This window comes from Emys orbicularis, chromosome 2 (genome assembly GCF_028017835.1).
Source record: "Emys orbicularis isolate rEmyOrb1 chromosome 2, rEmyOrb1.hap1, whole genome shotgun sequence".
NCBI classification, from domain to species: domain Eukaryota; kingdom Metazoa; phylum Chordata; order Testudines; family Emydidae; genus Emys; species Emys orbicularis.
Window position 1 is genome coordinate 65,530,917 of NC_088684.1, and position 15,393 is coordinate 65,546,309.

Genomic DNA, 15,393 nt, shown 5'->3' on the forward strand with positions numbered 1-15,393 from the left:
AGTCCCAACTATTTAAAAAAAATCTAACAGTGTCCGGTTGTGCATGATTCTGCTGCCCAAGCCGCTCCACTCCTTAGTCCCTGCCAGTGCAGCTATATTAAAATGCAGTCTATATGTCCGGGGATAGAGCTGAAATCCTCCAGGGACATCTCGAGGAACTCTCCTGGAGGTAATTGGAAAGCCTGTTCATCAGGTTCCTGGGGAGAGCGGCCTTATTGGGTCCTCCGAAGTAGGAGACGTTTCCGCGCCAGGAGATCCTCAAGTACTCCGGGATCATAGCCTTGCACAGCATGGCGGCATACGGCCCTGGTCTTTGCAGGCTTTCCCGAAGCATCCTTTCTTTATCGCTGTCCGAGATCCTCATTATTGTGATGTCGCTCATGATGACCTGCTTTGAATTAGGTAGGGGACTGTTAGTATTGGGACTGCTTGCCCGTTCCTTTACAGAACTGTAACCGCCGGTTTACAGCCACGCGGTGGAGGCGTGAGAGGGGCAGCATACAGGGATCTTTCCCTGGGACAGCCACGAGGGGGTGGGACAGGGGCAGAGTTCATGCTTGCCTGATTGCTGGCAGCAGAGACTGGCATTGCTTTCAATGTGAAAGGAGGCCAGTGCTACTATTAAAGTTTTAAGCAGCCACAACTCTACGGCTTACCATGTCTGCCTGCTACAGAAATTCCGGTGTCCTGCCCTGCTTCCCAGATCGGCAGTGCAAGACCCCAAGCACTGAAGGCGAGGTCCGAAAATTCGACCTTGTCCTGAGTGCGCATGTGATAGGTGCAGTGCATGGTCTTGTTCACAGAGAAAGACTATGTTCTTTGTTCACAACTACATTTATCTTTCAGAGGAATTCACTACCTTTTTCTCTTTCCCACAGCCACATCTGCGACTGTCTCCCAACCCAGCCTGGCATCACACTCCCAGAGGCTACCGCACATTAGGCGGAGGAAGAAGAAGACGCGAGAGGACATGTTCTCAGAACTAATGGGCTGCTCCCGAGCCCAGGCAGCACAGCAGAACCAGTGAAGGGAGAATTTGTCCCAAATGCACCGGACACACATGGAACGTGAGGAGAGGTGGCGGCAGGAAGACCAGCAGGCGACTCAAACGCTGCTTGGACTTATGAGGGAGCAAACGGACACGCTCCGGCGCCTTGTTGATGTTCTGCAGGAACGGAGGCAGGAGGACAGAGCCCCGCTCCAGTCTATCAGTAACCGCCCTCCCCCGCCACCAAGTCCCATACCCCCCTCGCCCAAAGTCCAAAGGAGGAGGGGCGGCAGAGTCCGTGAAAACTCTCACTCCACCCCTGCAGACTGTTCAAGCACCAGAAGGCTGTCATTCCCCAAAATTTGAAAAGTCCTTTCCTTCCCGCCTCACCCAAGCCCCCGTCCAAGTTTCACCCCCCAGTTTCATGTGTGGTTGTTAATAAAAAATACGTTTCTGTTCGTTACTGTTTCCATCATGTTGTTTTGGGGGAGAGTCTGTCTGAAGGGGGGGAATGGGCTTGCTAATTGGACAGGACCGTCACCTTTAGCAGGGTACAGAGGCGGGGGCAGGTCCAGCAGCAGGGCACATACACCGTGCAGTGACTAGTTACCCTGGTCAGTCTGGGAGGTGGTTTTCATGTTCTGGGGGGGGGGAGGGTGCTCTGTGACTGTGTGGCGGGGGAGGGCAGATCTTATGCAGCAGTCCTTTTCCTGGATCACAGAGCCACGCAGCAGGGGATCTGTAACCATCCTCCCCCTGCCATACAGTCACATAGCCCCCACATAAACGCAGTCCCGCTCAGGAGGGCTGGCAGGCTCCGTTGAAACAACCAGTCCACCACTGCGAATCCTGTCATTCCTGGAGTTTAGAAGCATCATTTGCATCAGTACACTACACCCGCTCCCCACCACAGTCTGCGTCCCAGGTTTAAAACATTCCCGCGAAAACAGTAATAAAGACAACGGTGTTCATTAACAAAATAAAACTGATTTTATTTTTTTGGAAGGGGGTGAAGGGGGTATGTAGCTGGATAGGATAGACAACATTAACCGGGTAAAGAAACGGGGGCAGGTTCAGCTTCTCTTTAAACAAACTTAAAAGTCACTGGTTACCCTGCTCACTGAGGAACCTAGCTTTCAAAGCCTCCCGGATGCACAGCGCGTCCCGCTGGGATCTTCTAATCGCCCGGCTGTCTGGCTGGGCGTAATCAGAAGCCAGGCTATTTGCCTCAACCTCCCACCCCGCCATAAAGGTCTCCCCCTTGCTCTCACAGAGATTGTGGAGCACACAGCAAGCTGCTATAACAATGGGGATATTGGTTTCGCTGAGATCACAGCGAGTCAGTAAGCTTCTCCATCTCCCCTTGAGATGGCCAAAAGCACACTCCACCACCATTCTGCACTTGCTCAGCCGGTAGTTGAACAGTTCTTTTTCAGTGTCCAGGGCGCCAGTATAGGGCTTCATGAGCCAGGGCATTAGCGGGTAGGCTGGGTCCCCGAGGATCACTGTAGGCATCTCCACATCCCCAAGAGTTATTTTGTGGTCCGGGAAGTAAATACCTTCCTGCAGCCGTCTAAACAGACCAGAGTTCCTGAAGACGCGAGCGTCATGAACCTTGCCCGGCCATCCGACGTTGATGTTGGTAAAACGTCCCCTGTGCTTGCAGCACCATTGAAAAGTAGCCCTTTTGGTTGATGTACTGGCTGGCCTAGTGGTCCGGTCCCAGGATAGGGATGTGAGTTCCATCTATAGCCCCACCGCAGTTTGGGAATCCCATCGCGGCGAAGCCATCTATGATGACCTCCACGTTTCCCAGGGTCACTACCTTTGAGAGCAGTACCTTAACGATTACGTTGGCTACTTGCATCACAACAACCCCCACGGTAGATTTGCCCACGCCAAAGTGGTTCGCAACTGACCGGTAGCTGTCCGGCGTTGCAAGCTTCCAGAGGGCTATGGCCACTCGCTTCTGGACAGTCAGGGCTGCTCGCATCCGGGTGTCATTGCGCTTCAGGGCAGGGGACAGCAACTCACAAAGTTCAAGGAAAGTCCCCTTCCGCATGCGAAAGTTTCGCAGCCACTGGGATTCATCCCAGACCTGCAGCACTATGCGGTCCCACCAGTCCGTGCTTGTTTCCCGTGCCCAGAATCGCCGTTCCACAACATCCACATGACCCATTGTCACCGTGATGTCCTCGGCGCTGGGTCCCGTGCTTTCTGACAGGTCTGTGCTACTCTCAGACTTCAGGTCCTCACCGCGCTGCCGTAGCCTCCTCGCCTGGTTTATCTGCATCTGCCTCTGGGAAAGGTGGATGATAAGCTGCGAGGCGTTGACAACGGCCACAACTGCAGCGATGGTCGCAGCGGGATCCATGCTCGCAGTGCTGTGGCGTCCGCGCTGTCACTGACCAGAAAAGTGCGCGAACTGATTTCCCGCCGGCGCTTTCAGGGAGGGAGGGAGGGCGGTAGTGACGGACGGATGACGACAATTACCCAAAAGCACCCTCGACACATTTTTTTTACCCAGAAGGCATTGGCGGCTCGACCCAGAATTCCAATGGGCAGCGGGGACTGCGGGAACTGTGGGATAGCTGCCCACGGAGCACCGCTTCCAATGTCGACGCTTTCCCCGTTAGTGTGGACTCACAAAGTCGAATTACTGTCCTTAGTGTGGACACACACGTTCGACTTTGCAATATCGATTCCACATATTCGATTTAAGTGAAATCGAACTACCCTCGTAGTGTAGACATACCCTAATTCACTCTCCTATACCTTGAACAGCTTACAGTTGTAAACTTCTAAGAATATATATTTTACAGACTACCAAATGCCTCTTGTGCAAGTGGCCATAACTAAGTAAAATATATGTAATGAATTCATCATTCCATTCCATTCTATGACTGTCTAATCCAGGCCAGGATTTAGAAAGACCCATTGTGGTGACACTAGGCACCACACTGTGAGAGTCAATGTGGGAGCTAGACAGCTAGAAAAAAACTACAGCTTTGGTCTGTGTCCAGTAGCCTAAATAAAAAGTTTCCTTTACATTCATTACAGCAGAGTCCTATGTCTTCTGTACCACAAATATGCACTACAGTATAAATGCATACACTTTGCTGATGCAACATTAAAGTTGCACTGTGAAAAGCTCAAAGACGGGAAATACAAAAATTAAGCTTCCAACAATAATGTTACATCAGCCAAACTGCTCTTTTATGTGTCTCATGGCCTATATTCACTATTGCCAGCCCCAAACATTCAAAAATCATGAGTTGGGACCCCCAAAACTCATAAAATTGGCTTAAAAATTGTGAGGGTTTTTAAAAAAAAAAATAATAATAAATTTGGGGGTCTTTTAATTTGGTTCCTTGTTTCTGAGCCTTTACTTTACACTTCAGTCATGTTTTCAAACTTTTCTCTACAACCATGATGGTTAGAAACTTATTTTATTTTAGAAAAAAGAAAGCTGAAATTCTTACATATTCACATGATTCCAGGGGCTGGGACTTTATGTAATAACCAAATATCATAAGATTCATGATGAAATTGCAAGAGTTGACAATGCTGTACATTTTACAAGATAAACAATAATATTAATCTACACATTAAGCCAGAAAAAGAGGCATTGAAAATATACCTTATGTGCAATGCCTCTGACTTAACATTGCTGATGGAAACTTAGCATTTGCATTTCCTAACTTTCTGTGATATTAACTGTTTGCCATTACCACAGCATTATTAATATAGTTTTATGAATGTAATTTCCTTGGCTTAAAAAAGAGAGAGAGAAAATGTTAGCTTAACTTTAGCATTTCAGCGGTTCCAAAAAAGCATGGAAGTTCATGCCTCTCAGAGATGAATGAAGTGGTGAATGATGAATTCCCACTATGGTTAATACCCACACTGCTAATTGGACAGAGGCCACTTCCTGCAAGACTGGTTTAAACATGACATCAGCACACTGGCTTTCACTGAAATAGCTGGGCCTTTGCAAGGGGGGAAAAAAACCTTTAAAAACAAGAAAAACAAACAACAACAATTTAGTATCTGCAGAATATTGTAGATGAAAGTGAACATCACAGACCAAATCTAAAATCGACTTACATGCATGCTACTACTAGTGTGTCCATAAGTGTTGCACCTATCTGAATGCAGAATTGTTCTCAGGAGGGATCCATCATTTGTAGGCACCTATGAGTGTCCTCACTGCTGATGTTAGGAGAATTTTTTGAGCATCCTGATCACTTTTTTAAATCTTTGTGCCCTGGTGTGTAGAGCCCTGAGCAGATAGAAATTTATATCCACAGATGCAGATATCCGCAGATATAAATCAGTATCTGCGGAACTGCAGGGCTCTCCCGGGAACCATAGTGGTAAAAGGAGCAGAACGTGGGGCCGCCACTCCCAGGAGCCAGCGCCCCGCGCCAGCAGCTCCTCGGGCACAGTGGTACCACCCCCCCGCCCACTGGGGCTGGCACCAGGCTCACTGGCAGCTGCCCCTGGTCGTGCTCTTGTGTTCAAGCAGCGCGCACGCCCACAGACAGACAAGAGACACAGACAGCTGCATGGAAAGGACGGGGGCAGGGCTGGAGGCGGGGCTGGGGGCGGTACAGCCACAGCGGAGGAGCTGCCAGCACGGTGCACTGGCTCCTGTGAGTGGCAGCCCCATGTTCTGCTCCTTTCACCACTGCCCTGCGGTTCTGTGAATACCGATTTATATCCCCGGATATCCGCATCCACGGATATAGATGTGTATCCGCGCAAGGCTCTATTTGTCTGTGCTTCAATGACATACAGATGATCTCCATAGGCAAACTGTCTCCAGAACAGCCCCCGGAGCTGCCAGAACTGGGTGGGAATTATGACCTCTGTAAAGCCATCAAGGAGGCTGGCCTTCAGTAGAGTCATTAAAATCTTAGCAGATGAGACCAAGTATAGTTGGAGTCATTTTTCAGTCACAGCATCTTTCATTTGTTTGTCCTCTTCAAACCAAGCAAAGCACCAATCCTTAGTGAGGACTATGTCCATGGTGACTTCACTCATTTTTGCTGTAGCATTTTGACTAAGCCCTGAAGCATGAGGATTTAAATCTCTTTCAAACAGAGTTTGGGAAGGGCTACAAAACCTCATGCTTCCTAATTTAAACCAATCTCTACTTTAGGGGTTAGGAGGAAATTTTTCTGGGGGCTGATTATCCCACAGCTCCCTATTGTGGATTATTTTTTACACCTTCTTCTGAAGAAACTGATGCCAGCCACTGGCAGAGACAGGCTATTGGACTAGATATGGGTCTGATACAGTATGGCAATTCCTATGGTGCTGTTCAAAAGACTGGAATTTTCTTTTCTTTGTTTTTTTGTTTGTTTGTTTGTTTGTTTTCACAGTATTCTCCCCTATTCATTTTTCACAGTGCTCTTGCATTGCTCAAATATGAGTTGTAGGGAATGTGCGTGGGCAGAGACCAAACGTAGGAAAATTCAGCCCAAAAAGTGAATGTTTCAGAAAGTTACAAACATAAAATCAGAGGGCTACAATGGAAACTGTTTTACAGTCTTAACTATAATGAGCAGGACACGAGCCGTATCCTCTTCGAACAAACACAGGTGCTGGCCAACATATCTGATTCTAGTCTCCAGTTTCTGCCTCGCCATCTCATTCTGCTCCCACTTATTCTGCTCTCCTGTCACACCTTCTCTACCCACCCTCTCGAAAGCTGACAGTGGAGACAGCAGACAAAGGATGAGCAGCACGGATGTAGCCATTCGAAGCAGCATGCCACACAGTATTCTTTCACTTGCATTCCCACAGCTGCCAAACAGTTCCTCTTTCAGAGGAAGGTCTTTTCCACTGTCACCCTTTTCGTTAGCCCATCTCTTTAAACGCCATCGTGTTTATTGCTCACCTACTTTCAGTGCTATATTCTAAAGGTGTTTGTGTGGCTTCATTTTTAAGCTGCCACAAACCTCCCCTCTTTGTTGCTGGTTATACACCCATGCAACACACAGCACTAATGGCAAACATACAGGGCCTGCCTTGGTGCCCCATTCGTTTGAACAGGCATGCTGTAGAAAAGCCCTGCTGAAACACATGGCCATCAGAACAGCAGAAAAGGGGTTAAAGGGTCTAATAGCAGAGGCCACACAGCAAAGCAGAAGTTAGACACAGCTGTGCCCCTCCCCCACCCTTCCCTTTGCTGCTGCAGTCCTCCCCCTTTCCACTGAACAGCTCCAGCAGTACTGCCTTACTCAAGTGCCTCTTTCACCCACTGTGCTCCTGCCCCACTTGTGTGATGTAAAACAATCCTTTTGTTTCCTTTTTAAGACATTAGCCTCAGGGGCCATTATAGGAAAGAAAGGTAGCTGGGGCTCTTTTATCTGAAAGAATCCATTAAGTTTTTTCCCTGCCTGGCGATCAGCTCACCCCTACACACTATTCCATGGTTATCTACTTACCACACTTCAGAAATCTGCCGGAGCGAGTCCACTGAATGCAAATTCAGTACAGCCAGCCCAAAGTGTTCAAAAATCATGAGTTTGGGCCCCACAAAATCAAGTGATAAGATTTAAAAAAAAAATACATTTTGGATTCCCTTTCTTTGCCTTCTGGTTTTTAAGCCCTGACGGTTCACATTTTCAAGCATTACTCTGCAACCAGGAGGGCTAGAAACTTACTCTTAATTTTTAATGAAAGCTGAGATTCCCATGAATCACATGACTCCCAGAGCTGGGGCTTAAAGAAAAATGCCAACTATCATGAGGCTGATGATACAATTGTGAGATTTGACACACTGAAACAACAAAAAATTAATAGCAAAATATAAGAATGGAACAAGACAGCTAACTCCGTGTGCTTTTACCATCCACACCAGCCCTTCGCACTCTGACACACCAGGAATCACTGAGCATCTCATAAATTACCACTCTGATTTCATGATGTGCATTCCATTGTATGAAGCAGATTTGAACTTTCGTCCGTAGGCCCTATCGTGTATTGTTGCCGTGCCATAAGGAGCATATAAGAGAATCTCAAAATGATTCATTTATGAAGTCAGCCTGTGTTATTAATGAAGAGATTAACCTCACCTGCTCTGTACAATACATTCCATAAAGAATCTTGGGATCAGATCCTCAGCTGGTATAAGTTGTCATAACTCCAATGAGGATTTGCTGCTAGAAGAATGAGTACTTTTAGGACCAGATTTCTCAAAGGTAAGTAGGTGTCTAAAGATGCAAATAGGTGATTAGCGGGACTTTCAAAAACTGAAATCAATGGGAGTTAGGTACCTAGGTGCTTTAAATCCAACTAGGCACCTATCTGCATCTTTAGGCATCTTTGAGAACCTGGTCCTTGGATACTGTGTTAATGGGTACCATAGAATACCTTTAAAAAGAGGGAGCCATTTGATTAGAGTGAATAAATGTGAACAGCTGCTGAACTTGTGTCTGAGAGTGAAAGAGAAATGATGTGTGTGAAGATTTTCTAGAAGGGGAAAATGTGTGTGTGTGTGTAGATTAAGGACAGCATGAGTAGGAATGTGTGCGTGCCTTTGTTTTTTCCTAATTGAAAACAAAAGATCTTTTAAAACTTTTTTCAGAAACAGCTCTGCATAGTACATTTGAGGAGACAATTGATGGAAACAACTAGAGGTTTCATGTGAATCATCAGATAGTAATCTAACACAGATTAATTATTTATATCTTCCTTAGAACTTGTGGCCCAAAATGCACACACTGCATGTGTGCAATGCATTACCTTGTCTCCTTGTCAAAACAATAAGGGAAAGAAATGCCAACAGGCTGAGAGCAGAGGATTGCCTACTACAGCTTTCAATTGTGGATCTGAAGGGAAAGGGAAGAGGGGGAGGGGAAAAACAGTTTTGAGCCATCACAGCTCACATTAGTCTCAGGAGACGCTTATTGCGTGGTGTAGGATCTATGTACTAGTTTTTGATGTGGTTGCTTTAAGAAGTGCACCTCAAAGAAAAGGATGCTGGGGGATGCATGCTCTTCTTTTCAAAATTCTGCTCTAGTACGCCTCAAAGTGATGAACTCTATTGCTGAAATATTAGAAGTTTGTGAAATCTGTCATAAAAATGCAAGGATAATGTCCCTTTAATGGAATATACAATGCAATGGTAACTTAATATATCTGCCCAGAATCCTTTCTGTGGTGAACTCTTTAGGATCATCTCTTGCTCTTTTACAGTGAATATAAATGTTTTCCCGATTTACCATATGTTACACATGTACTCCACTGAATCCACTGACACAATTATGTTAGGCCGCAGGCAAAGGGAAAGGAATGGCCTCCTCTAACACTGGAGTGGGGGGTGGAAGCAGTGTGTGTGTTTAAGGGACAATGTCACTTTCCTCTTAGTCAAGATTCTTTGTCAATTGCTAGGGAAATAATTGACCTCAAGCTACTTCAATCACAACCAATAGAAAAATGGAACAGTGATGAGTCCAGCTGTTCAAGAAAAGGCAGACAAGAGCGGGGGGAAACAAAGGTAGCAGGAACAGAGCTGACATGAAAAATATTTAAAGCTTCATGTTGGAATTCTTGTGCAGTTTAGGAAATTTTGCTCTTAAAGACATATAGCTCTCTGAAGCTCCAAATCTGCACATTTTGGTCCCCAAAATAAGTTTTTTTGAATATGCACTTTAAAAGACAAAAAATAGATGCTACATGACTTTTCAGAAAGCTGCAGTTGGTGGTGTGACCTTTCCACAGCATTTACTGTCTCTAACTTTTTAAAAATATTGTCTCCACATTCCCAAATGAAATTTGTTGTCATACCCTGCTGCTTCACACTCTGTCTGCTTTGGTTCTGTATTCTACTGGCTCATAAGGCATTCTAAAACCATAGATAAAAGGCCATAATCTGATCTTCATTGCCCAGTTGTAAATCTGGAGCAACTGGCAGATCGACAGAAGCTGGCCCTTAAGAAGGCCCTTAATAAGAAAAAAAAAAATCCAAAATAATGCTCTTTCTTAGATCCCCTGCTGGGCTCACAGTCAAGAGTGGCTTGTTAAAACATATATCATATTCCAAACCACAAGCCATCCCATGTACTAAGATGTTCCTGCTTCAGTATATTATAGTCTAATCAAGTAAAAAAAAAAAATATCAGTGAACAGGTTTCATGCCACCAATGTGGTAACACTCAAGTACCAAATCAAACAGGAACTGAGCTGGGGCTTGAACATGCAAATCTACTGCCCTCACATTCAGGTCTGATCCTGCATGTGGCAGAACTTCTACCCCCATCTCTACTAATTCACGCTGCCAGAGGAGCTGGTCCTCATTGTCTAAGGGCTTGTCTTCACTACCCGCCCGGATCGGCGGGTAGAAATCGATCTCTCGGGGATCGATTTATCGCGTCTCGTCGGGACGCGATAATCGATCCCCGAATCGACGCGCATACTCCACCAGCCCAGGTAGGAGTAAGCGCCGTCGACAGGGGAGCCGCGGCAGTTGATTTGCCACCGTCCTCACAGCGGGGTAAGTCGGATCAGATACGTCGAATTCAGCTACGCTATTCCCGTAGCTGAATTTGCGTATCTGAAATCGATCCCCCACCCCCACCCCCCCGTAGTGTAGACGTAGCCTTTGTGCTGCTCTGGAGTTTAGTACTGTGTGAGAGGCAGAGAGGAAGGCAGGAGAGAAATTGCTCAGTAGGCTCCAAACTGGCAGTAGTAGGAGCAATGGGATAAAATAAAGCAAAGTAACATGGCAGTTCCTTCCATGATTATGTAGGCCAGGCCAGGGTTTACTGAATTCCTGGGTATGGCCAGATGTGTCTATGCACACATTTTAAACACAACTTAATTTGCCTAGTCTAGACAGAGCCTCTGTGTGGTGACATTAGGCCCCATTGGCTGTGCTAGTCAGTCTGGGAACTAGAGACCCAGGGAGAACTATAAGGTCTATATTTTTTATCTAGCAGCCCCAATAAAAATCACCTTTGCATTAGTTGCAATGGTGCCCAGTCTCCTCTCCTGTGAGAGCTCATGACAAACATGAGATCCCAAAAGAATGTGGTGAGGCATGGTAGAAGCGCCACAACTTGATTGACTGAGCAAAGCATTGAAAATATGATGTAGGGATCTCTCCTGCACTGCCAGGAGGAACTAGAGTTGGGGGTCTTCTAAGACAAGAGTATTACGTATTGATGGACTGATTATGATTTACATATAAAACCCACCTGTTCCAGTCAGACTGCTAACACCTGCATAATTATTTGAGAACATATCCCCATGCATCCATTGAAGAAAATAATTTCATTTTTACTTCACCGCCTTTACCCATAAAGAAGTTGGTCCAAATTCCACTGAGGTCAGTGGGAGTCTTTCCATTGAATTCAATAGGTCTTGGATCAGTGACATTTGAACATGGGGCTCCTGCAGTTGGTTCAACTATTCCATCCTACAAATCTCATCCCCCATCCCCCCCACCCCCCTTCAGAATTGAGCCCTTAGATTTTATGGGAGTTTTATCAGCCTTGACTAGATAAAATTAAGGTACATGTGAGAAGGGGCTGTGAAACCAATTTTTGCAATCAAAGTGAGTCAGTGTTCTAGAAAATAGAGGGCTCAGGCTATAACAGCTTGCCATACAAGTGCTGGAACAAACACATCGAAGGATTTGTCAGGTTCTCCATTAGAAAATTTTCCCAGGATTTACAACTTGGCCATAAAACTGTGCACTGGGGTGAAACTTGGCCTAGCACAGCATGGGAGCAAAGTTGTGGCTTTATTGTTTTGAAGCAAATTTGATTTAGCCATTTCTTAACCCTCACACTGCTAAAGAAAAGTCTACTTGTCCTCGGCATTATGCACTGAGGTAATTAAGTTTACCCACTGACTAGCAAAACTCCCATTGAATGCAACGGGAACAGGAGCAGGACCTTAAATACAATTAATATTATTGTGTCTTGTACAGCCCCAAGCATATCTTCAGTGCTTAAAAAAGAAATAATAATAACATTGTATGCTTCCATAGTGTTTGAGCAAAGCATCTCTACATGATTTAAAAATATTAAAGGCTAGGTTGTGTGGCAAGGTTACGGTATGGGGGAGCACATTGCTGCACTACCCAGGAGTAACCCAAGGAAGGAATAATGAATCCCTGATCCCGCTTTGCTCTAGGTTGGATGCCACCGGCCTATAGAAGCAGCAAATTACTATCCCCTGCTTCTCACACACTCACTCAGCACTGGTTCTCAGACTGAGTCGGGGGGAGAGCCAACTCTCCAGCATCCCCCCACTCACCTGCTCCAGGGGGAGAGGAGGAGGTGTACAGCACCTGTTTGCCTCTGCATGCCCTGTTCAGGCTTGGGAAGTCCACACAGGGATGTAACAGGGGGCTTACTCCCATCCACTTGTGCCCCTGCACATGCATGTGGGCAGAGGATCACAGTCTTGCCACAATTCCTTAAAGAAACAGAGTCAATTAAAAACACAAAATCCCACTCTGCCTGAAAATATTCTAGGGGTAGCCCCTAAGGGTACTCAAACTGAAAGAGATCAGAGAAAAAGGGTCTTCTCTCTCGCCCAGTTTATTTCCTTGGTGCATTTGGCACCACTCATTGTTTCTCGTCTATAATGAATTAGTCACTGTTTCCCCTCATGGTTGTAGGGATCTTTCATTAAAAAAATTTAAATAGGAAAATGTGTTTATGAAGGCACAATAATTGGAAAAGGGCCTCAGGTGCAGTCTCTGAAATTATTTTTAACTCTTCTTTTAACAGGACTATACTTTAAGTTGAGGGAATTCCTTTAAGCAATCCAATTGCATACTACCCTTTGGCAGGAAGTAGTATTATACCAATTCTAAGGGTTAACTGAGGCACAAAGATTAGCTTGTCAAAGCCACACACGGAATAGAGCTATGCCAGTTTACACTAGCTAGGCTCTAGCCCATTAGGATGCACAGGTGCTCAGCACCTCTGAAAATCGGACCATTTATTTAGATTCCACACTTTAGTTACTCAGCCAAACATGGTATCTTCCCTTGCATGATCCTCCACCTTGACAAGAGTTTTGTGTTACAATCTGCCATAAACACAGACGCAAAGCTAATGATTCCAAGAGAAATTCCAGTTCCTCCAGAACTTGTGCCACTTTCACCCTGTCCATGCACTTTGTTAGCAAAGGAATCACACAGTGCACTGTGTCAGACTTGTTTTCAGCTTCTTTTTATGCTCAGCACCTGAGCTTCAAACACTTCCCATTTCAGTGACACTAGAACTGCGTAACACCAGCCCTCAGAGATACACTCCATTTCCAAAAGCAGAAAACATAACATTAAGCTGATGCAGCTTTGGAAAATGAAACCTTGTCAAAACAGCTCTTTTTTCCCCTGCAAACTTCAGGCATGGCTGACTTTACCACACAAAATCTTCCTGAAATCAAGTTAATGGAAGCCTGGGCTTCCCTTTTAAACAGATGAAATGGGGTAGGGGGTTGCCATAATTGGATCACTTACTGTGTGACTAATCACAGTTGTCTGTAACCACAGTGACTGTGGTTTTAACCTTACTTGGTCATTTGTAAACCACATTGATAAACCAGCCATCTGCATGAGGCAGTGTCTGTCTGTGAGCTCACGCCCCATCCCTTGAGTATCTGAGGAAGCTTGGCCTGTCTCTTCATTACCTACCACTGGAACTGAAACCAGCTCACTCACAGTGCCCCCTCCAGCAAGGGCCAGTGATGTGATTGGAACGGACTGGAATTTTACAAACCCATTCCAGGCAGGTCTTTCCTCCACTGCCTTCCAGGCACCTTTGTGACAGTGACTTCTGTGCACTACAATAGGCAACAGAGTTTAGCACAGCAATACCTGAAACATGCAGCACATGATCTTCATTTAAAAAAAAAAAAAAAAGTGTAAGAAACAGAACCACTGGGGGTTTATCTTAGCGACAGGCCTAAGCTGTGAAATACTGATCTAGATCTGAACTTCCTCAAAGTCTAGGGTTCTTTGGATTCATTGCAGAAATAGACCAAGCTGTGAAGTTTGGATCTGGATCTAACTAATGTAACCCACAGTTATCACAGCAGTGGTATCTGATCCTCTCTGGCTGGGGTATATCTATAGCTGGCAGGAGTGTCAGATTGCTTGATTACAAATGATGGAGAAGATTAAGTTTTGATTCTTTTTATTTGAGCAAGAACAACCCTTAAAAGCTATTATTAACCTCTTTACCTTTAGTCAGCCAATTGCTGACATCCTAGTAGCCCTGCTTTTCCCAGATGACCTGATGAACCTGAATGCAGTTCAGGGCAGTGGCAGGAGGCTACTGCTGCTGCTTATCAGGAAGCTCACTCACTAAAGAGTGGAGAATAATTTGTGTTTCTTTGCAATAAATATACAGACCTAGGGTTAGGTTTGGGAATCTGCCTCTGGACCTATACAAATATAGTGCATGGTGATTTTGGCAGTTGTTTCTGCTCTTGCTCATTTTGGGTTTGGAGTTTACTTTCTTGAAATAGGGGCGGAAGGAAGCAACAAATGGGAAGGAAACCGGCCTGCTTGTGAAATCCAAAACCAGATTGGTAAGAAAAACATCATAAATTATGGATCCCCTGGAGCCGCCGGCAGCCTGTCATTGTGCATGATCTGTCTCCATTGTACTTTTCTGTGTGGGTGAAACTGTTGTAAACTAACACAGGGCATGCTTTTTCTGCCTAGGATCACTGCCTGCTGCTCAAATAGACCTGTGCCTTCCAGCACAAACACGCCATTGGAAACCAAATGTTTCATGTAACTGATAGTGGCCCCAGTGGATAGGCAAGCCCTTGACGGGGGATGAAGGAGAATGAGGGTTTCAGCTGATCTTGTTCGCTGGAGCTTAGTACTGGTAGAAGCACCAGCTGCAAGGACAGGGACGCACAGTCTCGAAGAGCACAAGGCTGGCTATTGTTCCATAATACACTGGTTTAAAAGACAAACAGATTAGCGTTGTTTAGTTTAGCAGCAGCATTGTGCAACAGTAGCATAGGAGACCCAGGTTCAGGAGCAGCCATGACTGTCTCTTGCTCTGGGCTGGTGGAGCTCAGGCACATTGAAGTGCTTCCTGGGGAAGGGGGAAGATAACGACCTCTCACTACATGGGGATGGGGGGAGGGGAGAAGATTCCCTGCCAGCTAATCCAGGGAATGGCATTCACAGTGCACTCAGGGGAGGCCACCTGTCTGCCCTCCTCGCCAGAGAATGCACGGTCACTGCCTTCTGGAATGGCGAGGGTTAAAGGGATCAAGGTGGGAAGCTGTGGTCCACAGAATGGAGAATGTGTGTGGAGAGGGGATTTTTAGGACCCCTGGCTGTACTAGTCTTCATTTGTTGCCAGATGCAGAAAGGGTGGGGAGGGAGGAGAGAATGAACTCAAGGTCAAATG